The sequence below is a fragment of the Mustelus asterias genome, chromosome 8, assembly GCF_964213995.1.
Source record: "Mustelus asterias chromosome 8, sMusAst1.hap1.1, whole genome shotgun sequence".
Taxonomy (NCBI): domain Eukaryota; kingdom Metazoa; phylum Chordata; class Chondrichthyes; order Carcharhiniformes; family Triakidae; genus Mustelus; species Mustelus asterias.
In genome coordinates, this window is record NC_135808.1 from 7,646,653 (window position 1) to 7,664,468 (window position 17,816).

Consider the following 17,816-nt stretch of genomic DNA (forward strand, 5'->3'; position numbering starts at 1 on the left):
AGTCACTATCTCAATGTTTCGGGGGTGGGGTTTGGGGGGAGGAGATTTCAGTGGGGCAGTGGGGGGGCGGGTGCTAGATTGGACAGGGCCAGACCGGAGTTAGACATTTGTGGGTTCGAGACCACCCCACTCCGAAAACTCGAGCACGACACCCAGGGGCTGTTACTCCTTTGTGTTGCCCACCCCAAGACCAGAAACACCCCCTCCCCAGCTCAAAGAACAAAGAACAAAGAACAGTACAGCACAGGAAACAGGCCCTTCGGCCTTCCAAGCCTGTGCCGCTCCTTGGTCCAACTAGACCAATCGTTTGTATCCCTCCATTCCCAGGCTGCTCATGTGACTATCCAGGTAAGTCTTAAACGATGTCAGCGTGCCTGCCTCCACCACCCTACTTGGCAGCGCATTCCAGGCCCCCACCACCCTCTGTGTAAAAAACGTCCCTCTGATATCTGAGTTATACTTCGCCCCTCTCACCTTGAGTCTGCGACCCCTCGTGATCGTCACCTCCGACCAGGGAAAAAGCTTCCCACTGTTCACCCGATCTATCCCCTTCATAATCTTGTACACCTCTATTAGATCTCCCCTCATTCTCCGTCTTTCCAGGGAGAACAACCCCAGTTTACCCAATCTCTCCTCATAGCTAAGCTCGATGGACCGTCAAATGGTCCATCAAATCTTGCATCCCGCCCGCGACGATTCCTGCACTGTCTGCTTGCCCTGTGCTGGGTAGATGGGTTGGCCGTGCTAAATTCTCCCTCAGTGTAGCCAAACAGGCGACTAGGGGATTTTCACAGAAACTTCATTGCAGTGTTAGTAGAATAGTATAGAACCCCCACAGTGAAAAGGGAGGCCATTCAGCCCATCGAGTCTGCACCGACCACAATCCCACCCATGCCCCATCCCCATAACCCCACATATTTACTCTGTTAATCCCCTAACACTAGAGTCAATTTGCATGGCCAATCCAGCTGACCCGCACATCTTTGGAGTGTGGGAGGAAACCTGCACCCGGAGGAAGCCCACGCAGACACGGGGAGAATGTGCAGACTTTGCACAGACAGTGACCCGAGGCCGGAATCAAACCCGGGTCCCTGGTGCTGTGAGGCAGCAGTGCTAACCACCGTGCCGCCGTGGTGACACTAATAAATAAACTTAAACTTTAAACTTAAGTGTGTTTTGGTGTAGCACAAATATGCAAAGGAACGCATGAATTGGGAGCAGGAATAGGCCACCCAGAAGGAGGAAAGATTACAACGAGGAAATAAGCATACTGGTCTGAAAGGCTTTTCCTTCAGCCCCCTCGAGCCTGCTCTGCCATTCAATAAGATCCGTAGAATCCCGACAGGAGGCCATTCGGTGTATGCGCACCACCTGTCCGAAAGAGCATCTTACCCAGACCACCACCCCCTTCTGCCCTATCTCCATAACCCCACACAATTCCCATGGCCAATCCATCTAACCAACACATAGTGGGACACTAAAATGCGGCGAGTCAGTCAAAGACCCGTTGGCTGCGACAGGACTGGAAAACCCCGCCGGCGTGAACTTCCGCCCGTAGTCCCAACCACATCCACATGAGACAGTTCAGCCACGGAACAGGTTCGAGGGGCTGAATGGACTCTGCTTGTTCACGATTGAATCAGTTAGTAGGTGGGGAGAGGGGGAGGAAGGGTGCTTTCAACAGGGGGAACCGCCGGGGTTTTATTCTTGCAATCTCTGCCACTGCCTCCCAGAATCAGAGCCTATTTGCGGCCAAACTCGCAGTTCATTTTTCAATCTTTGCGTCTGTGCCTCCCGGGGTGGGGTGAGGCAGGCTGAGTTTCCCATTCCCGTGCCCTATTCCTGGAAGCTCCCCCCCCCAGTGGTTCCGCCCCGTGGCTTTGCAATTCGGACTGCACCGTGCGGCCATGCAAGAGTTAAAGGGACAGCGAAGTCTACCAGGAAGCATTACTCACCCACATTCTCTCGCATCTAAAAGCAGCAACGACAAAAAAAAAGGCCCCAGCCTCAGTACAAAGCCAGTGCGGTCTGGAGGTTTCCATGACAACAAGCCACAAGTGGGCCCAGATTGGAAAAGGGCAGATGCGGCCCTGATAAAACCTCCTTTTACAGCCCTGGGACGCGCGGGCGTCGCTGGCAAGGCCAGCATTTGTTGCCCATCCCTAATTGCCATCTCAGCTGAGTGCTGGTCAAATGCCAACCACATGTGGGGCCTGGAGTCACGCGCAGGCCAGACCGGGTCAGGACGGCAGATTTCTTTGGGCAGCCCGGTGGCACAGTGGTGAGCACTGCTGCCTCCTAGTGCAAGGAGGCACTAGGTGCTGGGTTTGATTCCAGGCTTGGGTCACCGTCTGATTTAGATGTTCCTTTGCATATACGTGCTACACCGAGACCCATAAAAGTTCAAGTTTATTTATTAGTGTCACCATGGCGTCACCGTGGCACAGTGCGTTAGCACTGCTGCCTCATAGCGCCAGGAACCTGGGTTTGATTCCGGCCTCGGGTCACTGTCTGTGTGGAGTCTGCGCGTTCTCCCCTGTGTTTGCGTGGGTTTCCTCCGGGTGCTCCGGTTTCCTCCCACAATACAAAGATGTGCGGGTTAGGTGGATTGGCCATGCTAAATTGCTCCTTAGTGTCAGGGGGACTATCAGGGTAAATACTTGGAACTGTGGGGCTAGGGTCTGGGTGGGATTGTAGTCAGTGCAGACTCGATGGGCCGAATGGCCTCCTTCTGCATTTCAGGCTTCTATGATTTCCTTCCCTAAAGGGACATTATCGTGAACCCAGATGGGATTTTTGTTTTAACAACAATCTTGCCCAGGTCCCCATTCCTGAGATTAGCTTCACATATTCCAGCTTTTATATTTATTGAATTTCAATCCCATCAACTGGGATTTGAATCTTTTGTTCCCAGATTATTGGTCTGGGCCTCCAGATCAGGGGTCTCCAAATTACGGCCCACGGGCCACATCCAGCCAGTGGTGGGCCGCATCCGGCTGGAAGTTTGAAGACCACTGCTCCAGATTAGTAGCCCAGTGACATTGCCACTACACCCCCATCTGCAGTTCACAGATTCAGAAAGAATGTTCTCGATGGTGGGGGAGTCCAGAACTAGGGGGTCATAGTTTGAGGATAAGGGGTAAACCTTTTAAAACTGAGATGAGGAGAAATTTCTTCGCCCAGAGGTTGGTGAATGTGTGGAATTCATTACCACAGGAAGTAGTTGAGGCCAAAACATTGTGTGATTTCAAGGAGAAATTAGATCTTGGGGCTAAAGGGTTCGAGGGATATGAGGGGAAGGGGGAATCAGGATATTGAGATGGATGATCAGTCGTGATCGTAATGAATGGCGGAGCAGGCTCGAAGGGCCAAATGGCCTTCTCCTGCCCCTAGTTTAAGTCGGCTTACATTAACACCGCAATGAAGTTACTGTGGAAATTGCCTAGTCGCCACACTCCAGCGCCTGTTCAGGCACACTGAGGGAGAATTTAGCATGGCCTAACCTGCACATCTTTGGAGTGTGGGAGGAAACAGGAGCACCCGGAGGAAACCCACGCAGACACGGTGAAAACGTGCAGACTCCACACAGACAGTGACCCGAGGCGGGAATCGAACCCGGGTCCCTGGCACTGTGAGGCAGCAATGCTAACACACTGTGTCATCATGAGTTGGATGATCAACCATGTTGAATGGATAACGAAGCAGACTCGATGGGCCGAACGGCCTCCTCCTGCTCCTATTTTCTATGTTTCTATGATAGAGCATTAAGCGAAGGAAAGAACAGAATTATACAGCATTGAAGGAGGCCATTCAACCCATCCAGTCCCTGCCAGCTCATTGGAGATTCACTCCCCTTGCTCCTTCCCCATTGCCCTGCAAACGTTTCCTGTCTTTCAGTGTCCCCCCACCAGCCCTTCAATATGGAGTAATATTGCTGTGCCCCTCATCTTAAGGGGAGGCGATGGCCTAGTGGTATTATCACTGGACTACTAATACAGAAATTCAGCTAATGTTCTGGGGACCCGGGTTCGAATCCCACCTCGGCAGATGGTGGAATTTGAATTCAATAAAAAATATCTGGAATTAAGAATCTACTGATGAAACCATTGTCGGAAAAATCCATCTGGTTCATTAATGTCCTTTAAGGAGGGCAATCCGCCATCCTTACCTGGTCTGGCCTACATGTGACTCCAGAGCCACAGCAATGTGGTTGACTCTCAACTGGGGCTGGGCAATAAATGCTGGCCCAGCCGGCAATGCCCATTTTCCACAAATGAATGACCAAAAAAAAATTGCATAAGCCTGAATCAGACTCAGCACAGCTCAGGAAGTGAAGCAATTCCACTCATCCCTGTAGACATCTCAAATGAGCTGTAATCTGTGCAGCTCCTAGTTATTTTGCTGACGTTTTCATTTTCGCCACTGTTCCGAGCTTCCTCTTCAACAGCTCAGTCATTTGTAGAGAGGATGCTGGTGGTTTCAGAGTAAACTCTTATTCCTCCTTTCATTTGCTTGTTTTTTTGCATGAACCCTTCTACCAACACAGGCAGGACACAGTCCCACAACGGGAGGGGGTTATATCTACAGCGGGAAATGACTGGATGGATCAAAATGTAGAGATGAAAGTCAAGCACAATTAAAGTTTATTTCTGGAGTCACAAGTCGGCTTCAATTAAAATTGCAATCATAGATAGAATCCCTACAGTGCAGAAGGAGGCCATTCGGCCTATAGAGTCTGCACCAACCACAATCCCACCCAGGCACTATCCCCAAAACCCCATGTATTTACCCCAGCTCGTCCCCCTGACACTAAGGGGCAATTGAGCACAGCCAATCCACCTAACCCGCACATCTCTAGACTGTGGGAGGTAACCGAAGCACCCGGAGGAAACCCACGTAGACACGGGGAGAATGTGCAAACTCCACACAGACAGCAACCCAAGGCTGGAATTGAGCCTGGGTCCCTGGCGCTGTGAAGCAGCACTGCTAACCACTGTGCCACCGTAATGAAGCCACTATGAAAATTCCCTAGTCTCCACACTCCGGCGCCTGTTCGGGTACTCTGAGGGAGAATTTAACACGGTCAATGCACCTAACCAGCACGTCTTTCGGACTGTGGGAGGAAACCGGAGCACCCGGAGGAAACCCACACAGACATGGGGAGAACGTGCAGACTCCGCACAGACAGTGACCCAAGCCAGGAATTGAACCTGGGTCCCTGGTGCTGTGAGGCAGCAGTGCTAACCACTGTGCCACCGTGCTGCCCCAGGAAGCTTATCGTAACTAGCTGCCTCATAATTTAGCAGAGAACCAAGAGAATGATCCCGGGGATGAGGGAACGATCTCGGGGATGAGGGAACGATCTCGGGGATGAGGAAAGATTCCTGGATGAAGGATTGATCCCGGGATGAAGGAATGATCCTGGGATGAGGGAATGATGATGTGGAGATGCCGGCGTTGGACTGGGGTAAACACAGTAAGAAGTCTCACAACACCAGGTTAAAGTCCAACAGATTTATTTGGTAGCACAAACCACAAGCTTTCAGAGCGCTGCTCCCTCATCAGGTGAGTGGGAGTTCTGTTCACAAACAGGGCATATAAAGACACAAACTCAATTTGCAAAATAATGGTTGGAATGCGAGTCCTTACAGGTAATCAAGTCTTAAAGGTACAGACAATGTGAGTGGAGAGAGGGTTAAGCACAGGTTAAAGAGATGTGAATTGTCTCCAGCCAGGACAGTCAGTGAGATTTTGCAAGCCCAGGCAAGTCGTGGGGGTTACAGATAGTGTGACATGAACCCAAGATTCCGGTTAAGGCCGTCCTCATGTGTGCAGAACCTGGCTATCAGTTTCTGCTCAGCGATTCTGCGTTGTCATGTGTCGTGAAGGCTGCCTTGGAGAACGCTTACCCGAAGATCAGAGGCTGAATGCCCGTGACTGCTGAAGTGTTCCCCAACAGGAAGAGAACAGTCTTGCCTGGTGATTGCTCATTCATCCGTTGTCGCAGCGTCTGCATAGTTTCCCCAATGGACCATGCCTCGGGACATCCTTTCCTGCAGCGTATCAGGTAGACAACGTTGGCCGAGTTGCAAGAGTATGTACCGTGTACCTGGTGGATGGTGTTCTCACGTGAGATGATGGCATCTGTGTCGATGATCTGGCATGTCTTGCAGAGGTTGCTGTGGCAGGGTTGTGTGGTGCCGTGGTCACTGTTCTCCTGAAGGCTGGGTAGTTTGCTACGGACAATGGTCTGTTTGAGGTTGTGTGGGTGTTTGAAGGCAAGAAGTGGGGGTGTGGGGATGACCTTGGCAAGATGTTCATCTTCATTGATGACATGTTGAAGGCTCCGGAGAAGATGTTGTAACTTCTCCGCTCCGGGGAAGTACTGGACGACGAAGGGTACTCTGTCCACCGTGTCCCGTGTTTGTCTTCTGAGGAGGTCGGTGCGGTTTTTCGCTGTGGTGCATCGGAACTGTCAATCGATGAGTCGAGCACCATATCCTGTTCTTATGAGGGCATCTTTCAGCATCTGGAGGTGTCTGTTGCGATCCTCCTCATCCGAGCAGATCCTGTGTATACGGAGGGCTTGTCCGTAGGGGATGGCTTCTTTAACGTGTTTAGGGTGGAAGCTGGAGAAGTGGAGCATCATGAGGTTATCCGTGGGCTTGCGGTACAGTGAAGTGCTGAGGTGACCGTCCTTAATGGAGATGCGTGTGTCCAAGAATGCAACCGATTCCGGAGAGTAGTCCATGGTGAGTCTGATGGTGGGATGGAACTTGTTGATGTCATCATAGAGTTGTTTCAGTGATCGTTCACCATGAGTCCAAAGGAAGAAAATGTCATCGATGTATCTAGTGTATAGCATCGGTTGAAGGTCCTGTGTGGTGAAGAGGTCTTGTTCGAACCTGTGCATGAAGATGTTGGCATATTGAGGTGCAAATTTGGTCCCCATGGCTGTCTGTGTGTCTGGATGAAGAACTGGTTGTTGAAGGTGAAGACGTTGTGATCCAGGGTGAAGCGGATGAGTTGTAAAATTGCACTTGGAGATTGGCAGTTGCTGGCGTTGAGTACTGAGGCAGTTGCAGCAATGCCATCGTCGTGGGGGATGCTGGTGTAGAGTGCCGAGACATCCATTGTGACGAGGAGTGCTCCTGGTTCAACTGCTCCATGTGTGCTGAGTTTCTGTAGGAAGTCCGTACTGTCGCGACAAAAGCTGGGAGTTCTTTGTACAATGGGTTTCAGGATGCCCTCGACGTAGCCGGAGAGGTTCTCACACAGGGTCCCATTGCCTGATACGATGGGACGGCCGGGTGTGTTGGCCTTGTGCATCTTCGGGAGGCTGTAGAGATCTCCAACGCGGAGAGTACATGGGATGAGAGCACGGAGGGTGCTCTGAAGGAGCAGATCAAAGATCTTGATCAGTCTGTTGAGTTGACGGGTGTGTTCTTTGATCAGATCTGCGGGCAACTGTCTGTAGTGTTCCTTGTTGTTCAGTTGTCGGGACACTTCTTTGCAGTAATCTGTTCTGTTCAGTATGACGATGGCCCCTCCTTTGTCTGCTGGTTTGATGACAATGTTGCGGTTGGTCTTGAGAGGTGGATGCCATTGCGTTGTGCTTGCGTGACGTTCTTGTAAGTACAGCTGATGAATCTGGCATTGACGCACCTCCTGATAGCTTGGGCATACATGTCGAGTCGAGGGCGACGGCCTTCCAGAGGAGTCCAATTCGACTCTTTCCTCTTCGGTTGCTGCACTGCGGATCTCTCTGTCGGCTGTTCCGGTTCATTGGCTGTCTCATTGTGTTCTCCATTGGCCTCTTGGGCTTTGTGGAAGAACTCCCGCAGCCTCATTCGCCTGATGAATTCCTCTGTGTCTGCTGTGAGACTGATGGGGTCTATTTTGGTGGTGGGGCAGAAATTGAGCCGTCGGTTGAGAACTTCGATTTCATCTGGTTGAAGTGTGTAGTCCGACAAGTTGACAATGGACTTCCCTGCAGTGGTACTGTTTTCTACTGTGGTACCGGGGGAGGCTTGGTTGCTGCTGGTGGTGATGCCGAGTTTCTCAAGTTTCCTGTTCTTGGTGTGCATGTAGATGGTGTAGTTCCTTTGTCTCGTCTGCTTGGCGGTGTTTCGCAGCTGGTCTGCGTCCTGAGCGCAAGTTGAGAATATGGACTCTATCTTGGTTTCCAGGCTGCGGCGTTTGCTGTAGAGTTGGTGTATGAGGTGGTTGAGGAGTGTGAGAGAGGTGCAATGGCAAAGTCTCTCAGCGTAGGCTGTGTTATAGGTTGACCTGAGTGGGTCGCAACAAACACCTGCAGTCACTGAAAGATGCCCTCATAAGAACAGGATATGGCGCTCGACTCATCGATCGACAGTTCCGACGCGCCACAGCGAAAAACCGCACCGACCTCCTCAGAAGAAAAACACGGGACACGGCGGACAGAATTCCCTTCGCCGTCCAGTACTTCCCCAGAACGGAAAAGCTATAACATCTTCTCCAGAGCCTTCAACATGTCGTCGGTAAAGACGAACATCTCGCCAAGGCCATCAACACACCCCCACTTCTTGCTTTCAAACAACCGCAAAACCTCAAACAGACCATTGTCCGCAACAAACTATTCAGCCTTCAGGAGAACAGTGACCACGACACCACACAACCCTGCCACAGCAACCTCTGCAAGACATGCCGGATCATCAACACGGATGCCATCATCTCACGTGAGAACACCATCCACCAGGTACACGGTACATACTCTTGCAACTCGGCCAACGTTGTCTACCTGATACGCTGCAGGAAAGGATGTCCCGAGGCATGGTACATTGGGGAGACCATGCAGACGCTGCGACAAAGGATGAATGAACACCGCTCAACAATCACCAGGCAGGACCGTTCCCTTCCTGTTGGGGAGCACTTCAGCAGTCACGGGCATTCAGCCTCTGATCTTGGGTAAGCGTTCTCCAAGGCGGCCTTCACGACACACAACGCAGAATCGCTGAGCAGAAACTGATAGCCAAGTTCCGCACACATGAGGACGGCCTCAACCGGGATCTTGGGTTCATGTCACACTATCTGTAACCCCCATGACTTGTCTGGGCTTGCAAAATCTCACTAACTATCCTGTCTGGAGACAATACGCACCTCTTTAACATGTGCTTAACCCTCTCTCCACTCACATTGTCTGTACCTTTAAGACTTGATTACCTGTAAAGACTCGCATTCCAACCATTATTTTATAAATTGAGTTTGTGTCAATATATGCCCTGTTTGTGAACAGAACTCCCACTTACCTGATGAAGGAGCAGCGCTCTGAAAGCTTGTGGCTTGTGCTCCCAAATAAACCTGATGGACTTTAACCTGGTGTTGTGAGACTTCTTAATCAGGGTATGATCCCAGGGATGAGGGAATGATCCTGAGGATTAGGGAACCTTCCTGGGGATGAGGGAATGATCCCACGATGAACGAAGAATCCCGCGATGAGGGAATGATCCTGGGGATGAGGGACCGATCCCAGGGATGAGGGAATGATCCTGAGGGTTAGGGAACCATTCTGGGGATGAGGGAACGATCCCACGATGAAGGAAGGATTCAACGATGAGGGAATGATCCCAGGGATGAGGAACGATCTCAGGGATGAGGGAACAATGGAGATAGAGAGGGGGATAACCTGAGTGTGGTGAGACAGGGATACCACCAGATGGAGATAGGGAGGAATAACTGGGTGGAGTAAGATAGGGATACCACCAGATGGCGATAGAGAGACAGGGGCACAGCAGATTGAAGTGTTGCAGCTGTAGAATGTCATAGAGTCATAGAGGTTTACAGCATGGTGACAGCCTTTCGGCCCAACTTGTCCATGCCACCCCTTTTTTTAACCCCTAAGCTAGTCCCAATTGCCTGCTTTTGGCCCATATCCCTCTATACCCATCTTACCCATGTAAAATGCTTTTTAAAAGACAAAATTGTACCCGCCTCTACTACTACCTCTGGCAGCTGATTCCAGACACTCACCACCCTCTGTGTGAAAGAATTGCCCCTCTGGACACTTTTCTATCTCTCCCCTCTTACCTTAAACCTATGCCCTCTAGTTTTAGACTCTCCTACCTTTGGGAAAAGATATTGACTATCTAGCTGATCTATGCCCCTCATTATTTTATAGACCTCTATAAGATCACCCCTCAGCCTCCTACGCTCAAGAGAAAACAATCCCAGTCTATCCAGCCTCTCCTTATAACTCAAACCATCAACTCCCAGTACCATCCTAGTAAATCTTTTCTGCACTCTTCCTAGTTTAATAATATCCTTTCTATAATAGGGTGACCGGAACTGTACACAGTATTCCAAGTGTGGCCTGACCAATGTATTGTACAACTTCAACAAGACGTCCCAACTCCTGTATTCAATGTTCTGACCAATGAAACCAAGCATGCCGAATGCCTTCTTCACCACTCTGTCCACCTGTGACTCCACTTTCAAAGAGCTATGAACCTGTACCCCCTAGATCTCTTTGTTCTGTAACTCTCCCCAACGCTCTACCATTAACTGAGTAAGTCCTGCCCTGGTTCAATCTACCAAATGTGGGCTCTTGTGGATGCCACTGTGATCCACAGTGCAGCTCCATTCAGTGTCAATGAGCTGGAGTTCAAGCTACGGGGACTGTGATGAATTAGAGATGGGAGAAGTAGTTATCCTGGATGCTTTGTTCCAGAGGCAGTCACATCCCCTAGGGTAGGGTGGTTCGATTTCATTCATGGTCAGAGATGGGAAGGTGTGAGTACAAGTGAAACGGGTATGGGAATCGAGCAGGTAGAAATGAAGGAGCCTCAAACAGGTTTGAGGTTCCAGATGGAAGGAAGTGGTGAATACAGTGTGGATGAAGAAACTGGTGGTACGGGGTCGGCGGGGGAGGTGGGGGGGGGAGGGGGGGGGGAGGGGGGGAGGCCGGGGGGGGGGGTGGAGGATGGCGGGGAGAGGTGGAAGCAGGCTGTCTGGGATTGGGAGACTATGAAGTTGGAAGCTGTGGGGGAGGAAATTAGATCGGTGACGATGTTGGAGATGATGGTTTGATGTTCAGTGGTGTGATTGTGGTCCAGGGGGATGTTTGATTTTGATTTTGATTTGATTTATTATTGTCACATGTATAAGCATACAGTGAAAAGTATTGTTTCTTGCACGCTATACGATAAAGCATACTGTTCATAGAGAAGGAAACAAGAAAGTGCAGAATGTAGTGTTACAGTCATAACTAGGGTGTAGAGAAAGATCAACTTAATGCAAGATAAGTCCATTCAAAAGTCTGACAGCAGCAGGGAAGAAGCTGTTCTTGAGTCGGTTGGTACATGACCTCAGACTTTTGTATCTTTTTCCCGAAGGAAGAAGGTAGAAGAGAGAATGTCCGGGGTGCGTGGGGTCCTTAATTATATTGGCTGCTTTGCCGAGGCAGCGGGAAGTGTCGACGGAGTCAACGGATGGGAGGCTGGTTTGCGTGATGGATTGGGCTACATTCCCGACCTTCTGTAGTTTCTTGCGGTCTTGGGCATTGCAGGAGCCAGACCAAGCTGTGGTACAACCAGAAAGAATGCTTTCCATGGTGCATCTGTAAAAGGTTGGTTCAAGTCGTATCAGACATGCCAAATTTCCTTAGTCTTCTGAGAAACTAGAGGCGTTGGTGGGCTTTCTTAACTATAGTGTCGGCATGGGGGGGACCAGGACAGGTTGTTGGTGATCTGGACACCTAAAAACTTGACGCTCTCGACCCTTTCTACTTTGTCCCCGTTGATGTAGACAGGGGCATGATCTCCTTTACGCTTCCTGAAGTTGATGACAACCTCCCGAGTCGCCACACACCCGACGGTGCATGTTCGGGTACACTGAGGGAGAATTTCGCACGGCCAATGCTCCTAAGCAGCACGTCTTCCGGAGCACCCGGAGGAAACCCACGCAGACACGGGGAAGAAGTATCTCAGAGTTGGCCCTCAGCCTCTGCGAGATAGAGGTCAGTATGCCAGACTGCAGCAGCAGCCCTTTTGTCGGCAGGTTTGATGACAAATTCGAGGTTGGACCTGAGGGAGTGAAGAGTGGAAAATTCGGAGGGAGGGAGGTTGGAATGGGTGAGAGGGGGCAGAAAAATTAAGACGGCCAATGTCCCGTCGACAGTTCCCAATGGTGATGATACAGGGAGCTATTCAAGCAGGGGCAGATAATAGGGATATAGTAGCATTTGGGGACTGTATAGCCTGGGAAATTTACATGGTTCTCTGCAGTTGAGAGCAGGAGTCCAGATAGTTATGTTACCTGCCCAGTGACAGAGTTCAGCTCAGCTCCTCTGAGCCGGAGAGGGGCGGCCTACAGTGGGAGGAGGATCCAGGGTTCTGGTAGGTATCAATGACACAGGAACCAGGTTCTGCATAGAAAGTATGAGGCAATTAAAAAGAAGATCGTCAAATTATTCCATGACTATTCCATTAGCTACAAGGGAATGGGGTAAATAAGATTCGAGAGTGCGGCGTGGGAGAAATAGGTTCCTGCAATGAGTTTAAAGTTTATTTATTAGTGTCACAAGTAGGCTCACATTAACACTGCGATGAAGTTACTGTGAAAATCCCCCAGTCGTCACACTCCGGCGCCTGTTCAGGTACACTTAGCATGGCCAATGCACCTGACCAGCACATCTTTCAGATTGTGGGGGAAACCGAAGCACCCGGAGGAAACCCAAGCAGACATGAGGAGAACGTGCAAACTCCACACAGACAATGAGCCAAGCCAGGAATCGAACCCGGGTCCGTGGCGTTGTGAGGTAGCATTGCTAACCACTGCGCCACCGTGCCATTCCCAGGAAGCTGTGAAGACTGGGCCATTGAATTTATTCAAGGCAAAGTTAGATGGACTTTTGATAGACAAGGGCGTCAAGGATTAGGGAGGGCAGACAGCAGGGCGGAGTTGAGGCTCACAACCAAATCAACCACAATCTGACTGAACGCCGGATCAGGTTCCGAGCGAATTGTCTCACTCTGCTCCTTTGATCCTATTGTGGCTTGAAAAGGGTGCAGTTTGACAGAGACACCAGCAGATGGCGAAGAGAGTGAGAAAGAGGATAGGTAACTGAGCACAAGGGTAACAGACTTGTTACAGTGCACAAGGGGGACATTCAGCCCTCCGTGTCAGCACTGGCTCTCAGAACAGCAATTTACTTCCTGCCATCCTCCCACCTTCTCCTTATAACTCTCCATATTTTTGTCCCTTTTCAAATAACAGTCTAATTTTCTTTTGATTGAACCTGCCTCCTCCACACTCTCAGACGAAGCAGCCCAGATCCTAATCACCCCGTGTGTGGGATAGCTTTTTCTCACCTCACTGACTTCTTTTGCAAACCACTTTAACTCCTTTTACAGGGGTCGGGGGGTCAGTTTCTCATTGCCCATCTCTAATTGTCTCTCAACAGAGTGGCCTGCTGAACCATATCGACACAGTTTTAACAACACCAGGTTAAAGTCCAACAGGTTTATTGGTAGCAAATACCATTAGCTTTCGGAGCGCTGCTCCTTCGTCAGATGGAGTGGAAATTCCATAGAATTCTACATTTGATTTTGATTTGATTTGATTTATTATTGTCACATGTATTAACATACAGTGAAAAGTATTGTTTCTTGCGCGCTATACAGCTAAAGCATACCGTTCATAGAGAAGGAAAGGAGAGAGTGCAGAATGTAGTGTTAAAGTCATAGCTAGGGTGTAGAGAAAGATCAACTTAATGCAAGGTAGGTCCATTCAAAAGTCTGACAGCAGCAGGGAAGAAGCTGTTCTTGAGTCGGTTGGTCCGTGACCTCAGACTTTTGTCTCTTTTTCCCGAAGGAAGAAGGTGGAAGAGAGAATGTCCGGGGTGCGTGGGGTCCTTAATAATGCTGGCTGCTTTGCCGAGGCAGCAGGAAGTGGAGACAGAGTCAATGGGTGGGAGGCTGGTTTGCGTGATGGACTTTTGTAGTTTCTTGCGGTCTTGGGCAGAGCAGGAGCCAGACCAAGCTGTGAAAGAACCAGAAAGGATGCTTTCTATGGTGCATTTGTAAAAGTGCAGAAGTCTGCACCGATCACATTCCCACCCAGGCCCTTAACCACATGCATTTACCCCAGCTAGTCCCCCTGACACTAAGGGGCAATTGGGCATGACCAATCCACCTAACCCACACATATTTGGACTGTGGTAGGAAACCGGATCACCCAGAAGAAACCAACTCAGACACAGGGAGAACGTGCAAACTCCACACAGACAGTGACCCAGGCCGGGAACCGAACCCTGGCACTGTGAGGCAGAAGTACTAACCACTGTGTTACCGTGCTGCCTTTATTCCATGAACTTTGCTCATAATTCTGTTTTGGGGCACTGCATCAAGATATCAGCAGGGGCGGCACGGTGGCACATTGGTTAGCACTGCTACCTCACAGCGCCAGGGACCCAGGTTCAATTCCCGGCTTGGGTCACTGTCTGTGCGGAGCCTGCACGTTCTCCCCATGTCTGCGTGGGTTTCCTTCAGGTGCTCCGGTTTCCACCCACACTCCAAAGATGTGCGGGTTAAGTGCATTGGCCATGGTAAATTCTCCCTCGGTGTATCCGAACAGGCGCTAGAGTGTGGCGACTCGGGGATTTTCACAGTAACTTCATTGCAGTGTTAATGTAAGCCTACTTAGTGTGACACTAATAAATAAACTTTAACTTTAGAGAGAGAGTAACTTAGTGCAGGATCTCTTTGAACAATGATAAAAGTGTGTGAGAGAAAGAGATAAGTTTCTCCTCCCTCCAACCAACAAACAATAAAACAGTCAGGATGAAAAGTGAAATAAGTGACAATTTATTTTACCATAAAATTTCCATTTCCAGACTTTTCAGGTGCAAATAGTCACTAGGTGATAGAACATTTGAGTATTGCTGAAGAAAAAGAGTGATGCTGTCGAAGTTTTTCATCTTGCACTCATCAGGATAGCTCGCAAGAAATTACCAACAGTAACGGGAGAACAACAATTTATACTGCACGGCAACAGAGGACTGATTGGTTGACAACCTGATTGTACTAAGAATTACCAATTTAAGTATCAGTTGGACTCGCAGTGTGGATCACTTGCACGTGCTAGAAGCAAGCTATATTCACTCAGGGCTCGTCCTTTGCAGGCAGGAGGAACATGTCCATACATTGCATTTTTTCAACTGGGCAAGTCATTTCTGATTCGGGAATAGCCATTCTCTGGTTCACTCCCCAGGGCAATTCCTTGAGCAATCAGAAATGACCTGCCCGGTTGGAATTTCACCAACACTTGGCAGTTAAATGTTCCATGAAGTATTTTCCATGGCAACACCTCCATCAAAGTCCACTTGCTAACTTGTAAGCACTCTCTTGCCACGCAGTACAAATTGTTTGCCGCTCCCATTACTGTTGGCAATGTCTTGTGAGTGCAAGATGAAAAGCTTTGACAGCATGTCTCTTTCTCTCAGCAACAATCAAATTCTGAGGTAGTTATCACTGAACGTTATGTAAACCCGTGTCGGTCGTATGCCCGATGTCTATAGACATTGAAGTCCTGTTTCTGCGGAAAGAAAATCCCAGTTTTCCGGTGGGGCAAAAATGAATCTCGTCCAGGTAAATTGGAATAAAAGATTGACAGGCAAACCTTTAAAGGAATAGTGTGCTGCCAATAGTGTACATGCACTCAAGGTACATTCCCATGTATTTGATTTGATTTGATTTGATTTATTGTCACGTGTATTAGTAGACAGTGAAAAGCATTGTTTCTTGCACACTATACAGGCAAACCACACCGTACATAGAGAAGGAACGGAGAGAGTGCAGAATGTAGTGTTACAGTCAGAGCTAGGGTGTAGAGAAAGATCAACTTAATGCAAGGTAGGTCCATTCAAAAGTCTGATGGCAGCAGGGAAGAAGCTGTTCTTGAGTCGGTTGGTACATGACCTCAGACTTTTGTATCTTTTTCCTGACAGAAGAAGATGGAAAAGAGAATGCCCGGGGTGTGTGGGGTTCTTAATTACGCTGGCTGCTTTCCCGATGCAGCGAGAAGTGTAGATAGTGTCAATGGATGGGAGGCTGGTTTGTGTGATGGATTGGGCTATATTCATGACCTCTTGTAGTTTCTTGTGGTCTTGGGCAGTGTAGGAGCCATACCAAGCTGTGATACATAAGAACATAAGAACATAAGAAATAGGAGCAGGAGTAGGCCATCTAGCCCCTCGAGCCTGCCCCGCCATTCAATAAGATCATGGCTGATCTGACGTGGATCAGTACCACTTACCCGCCTGATCCCCATAACCCTTAATTCCCTTACCGATCAGGAATCCATCCATCCGCGCTTTAAACATATTCAGCGAGGTAGCCTCCACCACCTCAGTGGGCAGAGAATTCCAGAGATTCACCACCCTCTGGGAGAAGAAGTTCCTCCTCAACTCTGTCTTAAACCGACCCCCCTTTATTTTGAGGCTGTGTCCTCTAGTTGTAACTTCCTTACTAAGTGGAAAGAATCTCTCCGCCTCCACCCTATCCAGCCCCCGCATTATCTTATAAGTCTCCATAAGATCCCCCCTCATCCTTCTAAACTCCAACAAGTACAAATCCAATCTCCTCAGCCTCTCCTCATAATCCAAACCCCTCATCTCCGGTATCAACCTGGTGAACCTTCTCTGCACTCCCTCCAATGCCAATATATCCTTCCTCATATAAGGGGACCAATACTGCACACAGTATTCCAGCTGCGGCCTCACCAATGCCCTGTCCAGGTGCATCAAGACATCCCTGGTTTTATATTCTATCCCCCTCACGATATAGGCCAACATCCCATTTGCCTTCTTGATCACCTGTTGTACCTGCAGACTGGGCTTTTGCGTCTCATGCACAAGGACCCCCAGGTCCCTTTGCACGGTAGCATGTTTTAATTTGTTTCCATTGAGATAGTAATCCCATTTGTTATTATTTCCTCCAAAGTGTATAACCTCGCATTTCTCAACGTTATACTCCATTTGCCATATCCTCGCCCACTCACTCAGCCTGTCCAAATCTCTCTGCAGATCTTCTCCGTCCTCCACACGATACAGCAGAAAGAATTATTTTTATGGTGCATCTGTAAAAGTTGGTGAGAGTCGCAGCTGACATGCCAAATTTCTTTAGTCTTCTGAGAAAGTAGACGCGTTGATGGGCATTCTTAACTATAGTGTCAGCATGTAGGTGAAAGCTTGAGTAAAGAAATCCAAATCTTCCTTGTTGGTAAGAGATAGAGAGTAATTTGGAATTGGGAACCGAGTGTAGTGTGTCCAAGTTTGCAGACAACACTAAGATGAGTGCTGAAGGAAAGTGTGCAGAGGACGCTGAAAGTCTGCAAAGGGATATCGATAGTTTAAGTGAGGTGGGCGAGGCTCTGGCAGATGGAGTACAATGTTGATAAATGTGAAGTCATCCATTTTGGTTGGAATAACAGTAAAATGGACTATTATTTAAATAGTAAAAAATTGCAGCATGCTGCTGTGCAGAGGGACCTGGGTGTCCTTGTGAATGAATCGCAAAAAGTTGGTTTGCTGTTGCAGCAGGTAATTAAGAAGTCAAATGGAATTTTGTCCTTCATTGCTAGAGGGATGGAGTTTAAAAACAGCAAGGTTATGTTGCAGCTGTATAGGGTGCTGGTGAGGCCACATCTGGAGTTCTGTGCACAGTTTTGGTCTCCTTACTTGAGAAAGGATAAACAAAGAACAAAGAACAGCACAGCACAGGAAACAGGCCCTTCAGCCCTCCAAGCCTGTGCCGCTCCTTGGTCCAACTAGACCAATTGTT